We start from the raw sequence: 13,170 nt of genomic DNA, 5'->3' as shown, positions 1-13,170 counted from the left end.
AAGCCATCCATAATTATTGCTCTATTCTTTTCACATGGTCCTACTATTTATTACTTTATTGCCTTTCCTAAAAAATGGCAACAGTTTGGCAGTCTGTACACTACTCCTCCCAATGTCTTCATCAACTATCCACATTTCATCTCTTATTAACAGTGCTACCCCATCATTCCTGTCTTTCCCAAAAGTCAAATATCCCAAATGTTTCCAATTTTGATATCCTAGCAACCATATTTCTGTAATGGCTATGAAATCATGTTCATTTACCTCAATTTGCCCTGTCGGTTCATCTATTTTATTCCGAGTGCTTCATGCATGAAGACACAAAGTCTTTAAATCTGTTCTATTATTGAGTTTCCCTACATGTTTAAGTTCCCTGGTACAATATGACATTCACACATTCCATCCCTTCCTTTTATTTTCTGGTAACAACTAGCTCCAGCACTAACCTGAAATCCACTCTTCTCCATTAACTTTGATTTTCTAATTTTTCATTCAGTTGTGCCCACGAACCCATTTCCCAAATCCAACTATTTATTTGAAAGCCCTATCTGCAGCCCGAGTTATGCGTTTCGCCAAGACTCTTGATCTCTCAGAACAATTCCCTCTTTCCCAGTACTAGTGCCAATGTCCAGTGAATTCAAATCAATTTCTGCCAGATCAATCTTTATTCTATGTTTACTTCTTTAATCCTTGTTAACCCTGTGCCAATTAATTTGTGGCTCTGGTAGAAATCTAGAGATTATTACCTTTTTGGTCCTGCCTTTTAATTTAGCCCCTAGTTGCTCATTTCCTCAGCAGAGCCCCTTTCTTCAGTCTGCCTATATTGTTGGAACATATGTGGACAACCACTATTGGATCTTTCCCCTCCCACTCCAAGTTCCCCTGTAACCCTTGAACCCAGGCACCAGGCAGGCAACACAGCCATCATGACTCTCGATCTTGGCCACAGAGAGCAGTTACAATTACAATTACATTTCTCTTTTGTCCCCCCCCCAACTTGATTGGTTTGATGGTCAGTTTGCTCACTCTCTCAGCAGCTCCCACTCTCATTCACACTGGGATCAAGAATCTCAAACCTGTTAGACAAACTCAAGGGCTGAAGCACGACCTCCTGGATTCATTTCCTTGCCTCGCTCATACTCACACCCTCCTGTCCCTGACCACTGACCGAATTTAAGATAGTTAATTTACGGGGTGTGATTGCCTCCTGAAACACAGCATCCAGGTAACTATCCCCCTCCTTGAGGTGAAGCTCAGACTCCAGCTCATCAACTCAGAGCTTGAGTTCCACAAGCAACTGACACTTGACTGGAGATCTGGTCACTATGAACCATAATGAGGTCCATCAGCTCCCACATCATGCAGTACAACATATCACCTAGCACTGCATCTCTTTTATTTATTCTTTTGGTTTTTTTGTATTGTTTTATGTAATTATTCTGTAATTTTTAAAAAAATCCCTAATGGTCTTTTAGGTTTTAATCTGTAAAATATTTCCTCTGTTTCACTTAAATCAGAAAGCACTTATAATCAATAATCAAATTAGTAGCAATTTGCAAACCTATGGTTTTCCTGTGATGTCACTCTTTGTTTTGTGTCAGGCCCCTGTTCCTGGGTCAAGAGTGTGTTGCTGGAAAAGCACAGCAGGTCAGGCAGCATCAGAGAAGCAGGAGAATCGACATTTCAGGCATAAGCCCCTGATCTTGGGCTTCAGTTTATGCTGTTAAAATACCTTTCGAACTGTGAGACAAACAAGCAAGCAGAAAGCACATTTTCCTTTCTGCACTGAATTCTTACGCTGCTGCAAAATCCCCAAACTATATATATATGCTCACTTTACTGTGCCTCCTTCTGGATGTAATCTCTCCTTACTGACTGTGAAAAGCCTTGAGACATAGGTAGTGAACCATCCTCCTGAAATGCAGCAAATGTCATAGATAGATCCAGTGTACTTTAAGGGAGAGAGTTTTGACAGTGTTGTGCTAATGTTTGCTTGATAATCTGGCGCTAGCACACAATTTGGATTTTTACATATTCTTTTTGAACTTGTCTGAAGGCACCAAACAAGATTTGCAAGTTTGAAACTTAAATGCTGATTGATCTATTCACTGCTTTTGCTACAAAGACTGTTGTTGCTGTTCCTGGCCTCATATCCTTCTCAAATTCATTCTTTCCACAAGGAGGGCCCCCCTCGCAAAATGCAAGGGGCCGCCTTGGTCAAGTCCTTCGTTTCTCTTTGCTGTACATGCAGTTGCTGCAAGTGAGGTGCACAGATTTCCTGTTACATTTGTTTACAAAACAACTGCAGGTCTGCTCCAAAGTAAATTAACACCCAAAACATTTTAAGATCTCTTGAGAATGAATAGGGTGCAATTAAATGTGATTTATCTATCTTGATTCAGTGAAGTAGTGGCACTTCCATCTCTGAGGCAGAAAGTTGTGAATATAAATTTAATTCCCATGCTTGAGCATCGTCACCTTTCAATTTTCTGGGCCAATTTATCTGTGGACAGAATATTGAATCAATTGGTTTTTTTTTAAGGTTTTGCATACTCTCATGGTTTATTCATTTAAACAGGAAGCATTATGATGTTAAATATAGATTGTTTCTCTCAGAAATGAAATAAACATTAAATAATTTGTTAGCTTCTCCAGCAACTGGGACTGGGAAATAACAGTCACCAATTATGTTGCAAAATGTCTTGTGCTGCTTGTTTGTGAACGGGGCCTAAGAAGATGAAAATCAGTTTTTGTCTCATGTGGTATTAAGTTCATACCTTTTAATCTTTCCCATTGTCTCCCGAATTGTACCTTCCCGAGTTTGAGCTTGGCCTCCTAAGGCTGCTAAGTGGGCGGCATGGTGGCACAGTGGTTAGCACTGCTGCCTCACAGCGCCAGAGACCCGGGTTCATTTCCCGCCTCAGGAGACTGACCGTGTGGAGTTTGCATGTTCTCCCCGTGTCTGCGAGGGTTTCCTCCGGGTGCTCCGGTTTCCTCCCACAGGCCAAAGATGTGCAGGTCAGGTGAATTGGCCATGCTAAATTGCCCGTAGTGTTAGGTAAGGGGTAAATGTAGGGGTATTGGTGGGTTGTGCTTCGGCGGGGCGGTGTGGACTTGTTGGGCTGAAGGGCCTGTTTCCACACTGTAAGTAATCTAATCTAATCGGAATCACATTTCCCATAGCTCTATATGGATAACCCTTATTACTTAGCCGCTAACCTCTAGTTTATTATGAAAGGTTCAAATGCAGATGGCAGGATGACTTCCTCAGAATGGATGCCTTGTGACTGTTGCCAAAATACAGAGCACTGTATGTTGTGCTCCTTATGGTTCACACTTTGGCTGCATGTTGAGACACAACAGAGTAGGTTTGAGGCACATTCAAAGCAAAGTGCATCCAGTCAGTGGGCCCCTGCATTCCTTACAGAATTCTTCATTCACTTTGCCTCCTTGTCTTGACAAGTGATAATGACTTGAAGTTATTTACCTTCACATTGAGGACATTGTGAACTTTCTTCCACTATAGTGCAACAATAAGTGCAAAATGTTGCTCGTGCCTCTAAAAGCAGCCTGGAACAATCCAGCTGTATAAAGCCATGGTAAAATTCACAAACATGACCTGCTTTGAGCCTCCCCTTAGGTATCAAGATAGAGAAAAAACTTGCTCTAATGCTTTCTTCTGAAAGTATTTCTTTTCTGCCACCAGCTCCATCATTTGGCAACATGTCCTACTCTGTGTGGCCTCAATGTATCCTCCCTGTGATTCTCTGTTCCATAAAGAATGATTGATTGTTTGTGCACCCCTATATAGAAACAATTGGTATGTGCAGAAGTGTTGAGGTCAACAAGAAATCCTTCAGTACACATCACAGCATTCTTAGCAATTTTTGAAATTTGAAGCAACTACAAAAACCATCAAGAATTGTTGTAGTTATAGGCATACCACAGCCAGTGTCAGCATATCTTGGTTAGCAGAGAGCTAGAAACTATTAAATATTTATTTTAGGTATTTTCTAATCAATGCTGTTCTGAAATGTTATTATATACCTCTGCATCAGGTGGAGAGTAGAACCCAGGTCAGTGGACTAGAGGTTGGGGTACTACCATTGTGTCATAGTAGCTTTATAAATATTTCTTGCATTTTTATAGTATTTACCAGGTCGTGTGTTGGAAGACCTTCGTCAGAACCTTTATCAGGTTCCAGCAACCTATGATCTTATGTTACTGATGGTGCAGTCGAGCAATTAGGACAGTAGCAATCAACCCCTTTGTACTACAAAATGGTTAGAGTTATATCAACAGCCAGAAGGTATCAACTGGGAACTACCTTGTTTGTTGCTAATTATGTTGGGTGGCATGGTGGATCAGTGGTTAGTACTGCTGCCTCACAACACCAGCATCTCAGGTTTGATTCCAGCCTCAGGCGACTGTCTGTGTGGAGTTTGCACATTCTCGCCATGTCAGTGTGGGTTTCCTCCTGCAGGCCAGGTGAATTGGCCATGTTAAATTGCCCATAGTGTGACTTGCATTAGTCAGAAAGTGGGTGGATTACTCTTTGGAGGGTCAGTGTGGACTCGTTGGGCCAAATGGCCTGTTTCCACACTGTAGGGAATCTAATCTAATTATTTTAAATAACATGGAGTAGGGTATTCTTCAGCTATTTACTGACATGGTGAGGGATCAACATGCTCCAAATGTTGTCCACAGTAAACTGATTTGACATTTGGTGTGTTTTATGTTAAAAATGTAAGTGTACTTCTGTCATTTTATACTGCTAAAGGCATTGAAAATATTCCCAAAGAAGTCTAATTTTGCATTAACAATCTCCTTACTCACAGATGAGAATGGTAACACCTAACACTCATAGGAAGCAGATGCATAACATGACAGTTTCACTTGATGAAAAATTGCTAATGTGCCAGCATAGATCTTTGGTGCTTTACTAATTAAAAATATTTTACCGGAGGATGCCTTTTGCTTGCCCCATCAACAAATTCCAATTTGTTGATTAGGAACAACATTTGTTCCCCTATAAAAGCTTATCACTTATTGCAGCAGAGTTGGAACTGAATGATTTGCTCCCAGTTAACAAGCTCTTCCCCACAACTATTACTTGCAGACCAGCGATGAGGTATGACTGCAGCAAAAAGCATCATTTAACATCAAGATTCCGGTTTGCAATTGATCTTTTGATTAGTTTTGTTTCTGTTCAAATAGTTAGAAATATATTAAATGAATTCTTTATTAATGCAATTGATATGAAAACTGGTTGATATCCTACTATATATAAGTTGTGTGTAGTGACTTAAATTTCATCTAGTTTACAAAATACAGTATATCAATTACAAAATTAGAACACAATTGCATTTAACATAATTAAATTTAACACTATTAAATACAATATTATTGCATCGGATTTTTCTGCACTTTAATTTCTTGATTCCATGTGTTGAAATTCAGCAGACTGGGCATGAGCACATGGATGGACAATTTCAGGACAGCAAACAAATGCTGCTATGTAGTCAGGTTGTAACACATAATTTAAAATCGTTGTGAAGCAATCAGCTAATCACAGTGACAATGAACTTGCATAGTGTAAACCAAGCATTAAAGCTACTAATTCAGTGTAATTTAGATGTTACTGCCCAAGTTGACTCAGTAGCTGTGAGTGACTCCCTCTAATATGGCTGCTTGGCATGAATAAGGGGCCAGAATTCTTTGCATCTTTCAGCACTCAAACAACTTCCTTGCATGCCACACTGTCATTGTTACTCTCATATGTATTTCCTCTGAACCCTCAAGTAACCTGAATTAATAACAAAACAGAAATTGCTGGAGAATATCAGTGGGCGTGGCTGCATCTGTGGGAAGAGAACAGAGTTTACATTTCAATTCCAGTGACCCTTCAATGATAGCTTTGCTTTAAGCAATAAATATGTGGTTCTGCCCACCCAGTATAGACGAATGCACAGTCTAGGGGAGGATGAGTGAACTGACCACAGCACCATGATCCATAACGTCATTCAGGTGGAAGGGAGCAAAGAAACATGTCGCAGTCATAATATAGTTAATAGAGCAGATGTTGTTTTCAATTTTGGTAGAACTAGGATGCGGAGGCGCTGGTGTTGGACTGGGGTGAACAAGGAAGAGAAAGTGAGGACTGCAGATGCTGGCGATCAGAGCTGAAAATGTGTTGCTGGAAAAGCGCAGCAGGTCAGGCAGCATTCAAGGAGCAGGAGAATTGATGTTTCTGGCATGAGCCCTTCTTCAGGAATGAGGAAAGTGTGTCCAGCAGGCTAAGATAAAAGGTGGGAAGAGGGGCTTGGGGAGAGGTGTTGGAAATGCGATAGGTAGAAGGAGGTTAAGGTGAGGGTGATAGGCCGGAGTGGGGTGGGGGCGGAGAGCTCAGGAAGAAGATTGCAGGTTAGGAAGGTGGTGCTGAGTTTGAGGGTTGGGACTGAGATAAGGTGAGGGGAGGGGAAATGAGGAAACTAGAGAAATCTGAGTTCATCCTTTGCGGTTGGAGGGTTCCTAGGCGGAAGATGAGGCGCTCTTCCTCCAGCCATCGTGTTGCTATGGTCTGGCGATGGAGGAGTCCAAGGACCTGCATGTGGAGGTGCATGTGAATTTGTGGTGGATATGGAAGGATCCCTTGGGGCCTTGGAGGGAAGTAAGGGGGGAGGTGTGGGCGCAGGTTTTGCATTTCTTGCAGTTGCAGGGGAAGGTGCTGGGAGTGGAGGTTGGGTTGGTGGGGGGTGTGGACCTGACGAGGGAGTCACGGAGGGAGTGGTCTTTTTGGAACGCTGATACGGGAGGGGAGGGAAATATATCCCTGGTGGTGGGGTCCATTTGGAGGTGGCGGAAATGACGACGGATGATACGATGTATATGGAGGTCCACTGAAGATGTTACCTCGTAGGGTGACGAAACATCTGGAAATGAACCTTCCAGCTCAGCGAGCAAACCTACATCAAGAACCTCAACCTGAGCTACAAATCTTCTCAAAACTTGCGATGAATGCCAGCATCACTCTGTACTTACTAAATTACCTTCAAGTTGATATAAATTGCAAAGTGAGATTTTAAATTTCCAACTGATGTTTTTTTCCACCATATCACATTAATTTAAATTAATAATTTATAACTGGACTGAAATGTCAGGGGTTTACCTTTATAAGGAAGGTTTGGACCTGCTGGACCTGTATCCATTGGAGCTTAGAATAATGAAACATGATCTTTTTGAAGCAGCTAAGATCTTGGAGGAAATTGGCAGGGTCAATATTGAAAGGATTTTGTTCCCTTGTGAGAGACAAGAACTGTGGAACACCATTAGAAAATTAGATGTCACCCAAGGATGAAGACGTTTTTTTTCTCTGAAGCTTGTGAATCTTTGGCATTTTGTGAAGAGTGGAGGAGGCAGGATCATTTAAAACTTTTAAGGCAGAGATAGATACATATTGACTAATAAGGAAGCCAAATGTTATCAGAAATAAGTAGGAATGTAACATTGAGGTCACAGTTGGATCAATCATGATCTTACTGAATGGGGAGGACAGGTTTGAATGGCAGAATGGCTGTTCCTGCTCTGAATTGGAAAGCTTGTATGTTGCTATTATAGGACATAATTAAGAAGTGAATTTAAATTAATTTTGATATTGATGTAACAGTGTTCAGCATGCGACTTGAGCTACATCTCACCCACTACACTCAGCAACAGGATACCAAATTTCCTGTTGCTGAATGATTTAGGCAAAGTTCATTTTATGATTGAATTTTTACAATGCTATAATTACACTTGTTCATCCTTTAAATATAAACACGTAAGTTTATATTATTACATCATTTCAGTTGGTTTTTTTACAAACTGTTATTCATTCTTTCGTAATTTTGGTATATCTGTTGTTTTTACAAAAAAAGAAAGCTATTAACTGAATATTTATTATTCGATTTGACTTCAATGATTCCGACATATAGGGGAGGATTAGATGAACAGATTAAGCTTCAAGTATTTCCTGTGCACATATACAGCTGTAGAATTCCTTGCCTGAATATAAACAGCTTCTGATTGGCCTTTTCATTTCCTTTGCACATTCCAATGTGCAACAGCTCGTGGAAGCTGCCAGTGCTCCCTCGCTGACTGAACTCCAGCCAGCAAGGATTTGCCTTTCCGTTGGTGCATGTTCATGCCTCTGCTAGTTCATAGCAGCGTGGCACCATCCTACCCATTAAGCAGTCTGAGAATCAGTGGCAGTTGTAAAGCTCAATGCTAATGAATCTGTTGCTGAGATCTGTGTCTTTATGTCATTGATGCCGTGTTGAACTTGAACTTGGCCATAACCATACTTCTTGCCCTCAGGTAAGAACAATAACAAAGCTGAGATATATGTTTTAGAACTGCAAACAACACAGCAGATGTTGTATTTGGAAAATGTGTGATTGATAAATGCAGATTGCTTTCAGACTAACAATAAGTAATTGCACAGCAGAATATGAAAAATGAATTTCTGCTTTTAGCCGATGAATACAAAAGTGATATCAGTTGCTGAGCAATTTTTATCAGGTAAAGGTAAAGCAGACTTTTAAAGTTCTAATTCATCTTTTACTAGTGATGTTGTCTGATCAGTCACCTTCAGTTATTTGAAGGAAGCAATTGTGTTAAACTAGTATGAAATCTAATTGAAGTAACAGTTATTAGTATACAATTTCCCTCCTATTTAAGGTTTTTTTTTCCTTTGCTGAATCTCTGATTTGCAGTTTCCGCCTTTGCACTTTATGGTGATTTATTTTAAAAAGTGTCTCAAGTCAAACAAAATAAGTTGTCATTAGGTTGAGTTGTCTTTAGCAATGATCCTAACCAGTAATTTGATGGTCCTTTTCTTAGCAGGCTTCCGGCATTCAGGTTTGCTATTCTGATTCAAGAAAGCTCACTACTCTTTGATTGAAAAGACTCATTGTCCTTCAACATTTGGATCAGAGGAAGTTTTTACATTCTCCAGAGTAATCCCTGCAGTTACAGAGTTGGGTTTCGAAGCAGGTCATAGATGAAGAACACTAAAATTATTTAATTGTCAATTAGATGCTTTAGTGTAGAAGTTGCAGAACTTCTCTGGATTGATGAGGTATGGCTATTTTATCCATGTCCATATTGTACTGTAAACAATCTCCAAAAGAGTAACACAAATATAACTAACAGAATTGAAATATTGAAGAAGTAACTGAGGTAGTGTGTGGAGGAACCTTATCAGTGCTGTGCTTATGGAATTGAAGTTAGATTATTGACCTAGTTATAAGATTTGTGAACTAATAGAAAATGAGAAAGTAGGGTAAGTGATTATGAACTTAAGTGGACAAAAGTGATTATTTGTGTCTCATAAGGATCTGTGCTGGGACATCAACATGCATTACCTTTTAACTCAAAGTGTTAGGCCACATCACATCAAAGTTGATCATTGATGGAATGTTTGATAATGTAGCAGGTATCGTAAATTGGAGCCCCAACTTTACAAGAGATTAAGAGCTAGATTTTCTGAAGAGTTGCAATCTTGCACAGATTGCCATTTCAGTCCGTGTTCACGCAAAGAGAGAGCCCCACATTTCTGACAGGAGGTTTGATCAAAGCTCATTTAGAAATGCGGAGTTGTACTTCCATTCAGACAAGTCTTTTGTAGAACAGTCGAGGGAAAGGCAGATGTTGCCTCCTTTTTATCAGTAATCAGGTGCCATATTCTGTAATTTAAAGGTTTAGCATCACAGACACCACTTTGTCAGCTGCTTTGAAATGACAAGTACATTCAGTAAGTGTGAGGGAAGGGAGTAAGGTGCTAGATAGGTCGGGGGCCAGGTAAGAATGGACAACGCGAGTGATAAGGTGTTTAGGGTCAGTTGAGTGGTGGAAGTTATCAAGTCCAATTGATGGGGTGCAGTAGTGAGCAGTTGGTGCTGTGTCCTGGGGGAGAGGGGTCATTTTGTTAGCGTCTAAGGGATGTAAAGATCTGTGAGAAGTATATTGAGGATTTGAGGACTAAGCTGTAGCTCAGTTAAATAGTTATTCAGGAGTTAGACTAGATACTTAATAGACTAACATTTCTTGAATTGCTTAGTTACTTGGCACAGTGGCTCAGTGGTTAGCACTGCTGCCTCACAGCACCAGGGACCCAATTCCAGACTCGGGCGACTTTGCAAAGTTTGCATATTTTCCCTGTTTCCACATGGCTTTCCTCCAGATGTTCCAGTTTTCTCCCACAGTCCAAAGATGTGTAGGTTAGCTGGGCTAGCCATAGAAATGCAGGGTTATAGAGGTAGGGAATTGGGTTTGGTGGGATCCTCTTTGGAGGGTCAATGCAGACTCAATGGACTGAATAGCATCTCCCTCATGTAGGAATTTAATGATTCTACTTCACTACAGTGGAGCCTTCAGAATTTTAAAAAAATTAAGTGATATATTCAGAAGGTTTTGGGCACAAGGGGGTAGCCCATTAGGATTTACATTTTCCTAGGCAATTACTTGGAGTCTGCTATGATTAGGATTCTGCAGGGTCCCCATGCACAACCTTCATTTGTGCTTCAGAGCAGCCATCAGCCTAAAATCCAGGCCTAAATGATTGGGCATAACTCCATTTTAATGCAGCTAAATATGAAGTCATCCATTTTGGACCAAAATGGGTAGGTCCATGTAATATTTAAATGGTAACAACCTAGGAACAATTGACATTGCGACTAAATATAGGGATCGAGCACAAATAAATTAAAAAACTAATAGAATGTTAGCCTTCATAGAGTGCAAGAATATGTAAGAGAAAATGTTTTGCTGGCATTAAAATAAAAAGCCCTGGAGCACTTGTACAATTCCAGTCATTTTACCCTGCAAGTATATGTTTATATAGGAAGGAGTATTACAGAATATTGCGAAGGCTCCAAGAGTAAGAACGTGAGAAGAGAAAATATCAAATGTAGAAAGTTAAACTGAGATTTGATTCAAGTTATTAGAATTTTGAAAGAAGCTGGTAAGAAAGAAGAGGAGAAGCTTATTCTTGTGGGAGAGTCAGGAAGAAGGGGATATAACTTCAATCTCAATCAGAGCAAAGACATTCAGAGAGAAAGGGAGAAACACTCCTTCACACAAAGTGTGATTAATGAATGAACCTATTGCCCAACAACCATTAAATAAATTTAATCCTTAAATCAGTACATTTTACTAGCTAGGGGTATCAAGCGATGTTACATGAATGGAGTTAGAATCTGTTCCTCTGTTGATAATATGATTGGTTGAATGCACTGAACTTTATGTCCAATTCTTTTATTTATTGTTAAGGCAAGTATTAACTTGTACATTTTAAATGGGCTGTGATCAGTACAGAAAGGAACGCTCTGTGCTATTAGTAACAGCACCCATAGTAATTATTAGGTTTTTGTGTCGATTGGACTGTAAAATTAGAATTCTTTCAAGTCTGCATGCAAGCTTATCTAGAAGTTCTCATTTGCTTTTGAACTCATGAAACATTTGAGGCTGAAAATAAGTTTGCACCATTATTCAGGTGCACGTTTCATGATTTGTAAGCTGCCTCGACTAGTTCTAATGGGGAAAGAAACTCATAGAGGCTTGTGCTAGAGTTTTGGTGGTCATATAGGGCCATGCATCTGTTGCAAATCAACCTTTCTCTGAACTCTGTAGAGAATCAAACCCTATTGTACTGATAGCATGTGGTGCAGTCACTCCTCTGTTCTGGAAGATATTGTCTCTCCTAAAGAGAAGCTGCAATTAATTCAATAGCATTGCTGCTGAATATTACTGCTGGAATCTTAAGCAAGAAAATGAAGCATTAAAGCAGAGAGAAGGGTGACAGATATGGTAATGATGGCTTAAGTGGCAGTGAAAGAGAAAAGGAGCGATGACATAGTTCACCAGGGCACCAGGAGGTCCTCATGAACAATCCTCAAATGATCATCAAGATCAATTCCCAGCTGTTGACTCTAAGCACTGCCATTAAATGTCTAGTGTCCTCATATAAGTGGCCAAGGTCAGTGGATGCGCCTTCATGTGACACTAAAAAGTGCCCATTTCTCAGTTAAGTGGAAGACAATGTTGTTGCTTTGTTTTGATGCAGGGCACTCTGTGAGGACCCCTGTGGAAAAACAAAGGGAGAGTTTGGTAGGAATACACATTGCCACATTGGACATCTTACCTGGGCTCCTGGACCATTCCCAATCCACACCAAGAATCATGAAGGAGTCACAATCCAAGCTGGCAGAAGGCATCATGCAGAACTTTCCCTCTTTCTGCTCCTGCTCCATCTGTAACCCCTTTACCAGATGGAGCTCTTCTGGGGATAAATGTTCTGCCCTCACTGTGAATATCCTTCCTTGCTGAATCCAGGAACTCACCACCTCCAAAGTCACACCACGTACAGTACTTCTTGATATAATGTAGTAGTAAAGATTCTTCAAACTTGTGACAATTTCAAACTGGATAAATATGTTGTAACAGGGCACCTCATGCACCTGAATACTTGATCTTTGATGGTGATATCCTTTTCATTGGTCCAAATTTAGAATCTGGCATCATATTAGCTGTTAATTCTCTGAAATGTCATGATATCAGTTGCTTTATCACTGCAGAGGATATTTATGTAAAACACCTTCTCAAAATGGCGCACTGCCCTGACTATGCTGAAACGCTTCCCCAGGAGAGTAAGAATTCTGCCTGCAGTGCTGCTGATGTAAATTCTACACCCTTCATCTGCTGCTGTTGTATGTGGAGTTTTCTCTAATATTCATGATTACTGATGGTACATTCACACATTTGGTTTAAAAGGTTTAGTATCTCTGAAGATTGAAATTTAAATAGACAGAAAGAGATGCCATTTTACTCAAGACAACAGATCACTTTGCCAGTTTCATTCTGGATTAAGATGATTGTTTTTTGCACATTTCCACATGGAATGTGTGCATCTTTGGCTGGGCCATCATTTATTACCCAGCCCTGATTGTCTTTGTCTTTGAGAAGGTATTGAACCACTCCAGATCTAATCTGACTACATGGTAGTCAGTTAAATTCACTGTTGAACAGAAGAAAAAATGGTTTCAGTGATTTAGCAAGCACTCAGTTTGTTTCCAGTTTGTTACCTCAACAACTTGCATTGCAAATCAGCACTTGGCAACTGATGGTTGCTAA

The 13,170-nt window shown here is 40.2% G+C and overlaps 1 protein-coding gene across 2 annotated transcripts in view; it reads left to right on the top strand.

Annotated features, from left to right (window-relative positions):
- sntg2 (syntrophin, gamma 2) overlaps positions 1 to 13,170 on the top strand; it is a 1,097,028-nt gene that overhangs the window by 131,864 nt on the left and 951,994 nt on the right. Inside the window, exon 1 of one of the 2 annotated variants that reach the window (XM_087975858.1) lies at positions 8,207 to 8,355. The exons of the other annotated variant lie outside the window; for it this stretch is intronic. The gene's annotated coding sequence lies outside the window, so the exon portion shown is untranslated. Of the gene's footprint in view, positions 1 to 8,206; positions 8,356 to 13,170 lie in introns of those variants that run through there. 2 annotated transcript variants of the gene reach the window in all.

Source organism: Chiloscyllium plagiosum, unplaced genomic scaffold, assembly GCF_037043375.1.
Source record: "Chiloscyllium plagiosum isolate Xiang-an unplaced genomic scaffold, Cpla_swu_hap1 HiC_scaffold_3, whole genome shotgun sequence".
Taxonomy (NCBI): domain Eukaryota; kingdom Metazoa; phylum Chordata; class Chondrichthyes; order Orectolobiformes; family Hemiscylliidae; genus Chiloscyllium; species Chiloscyllium plagiosum.
Note: the sequence above shows the minus strand (reverse complement) of the source record. Positions and strands in the feature narration are given on the sequence as shown.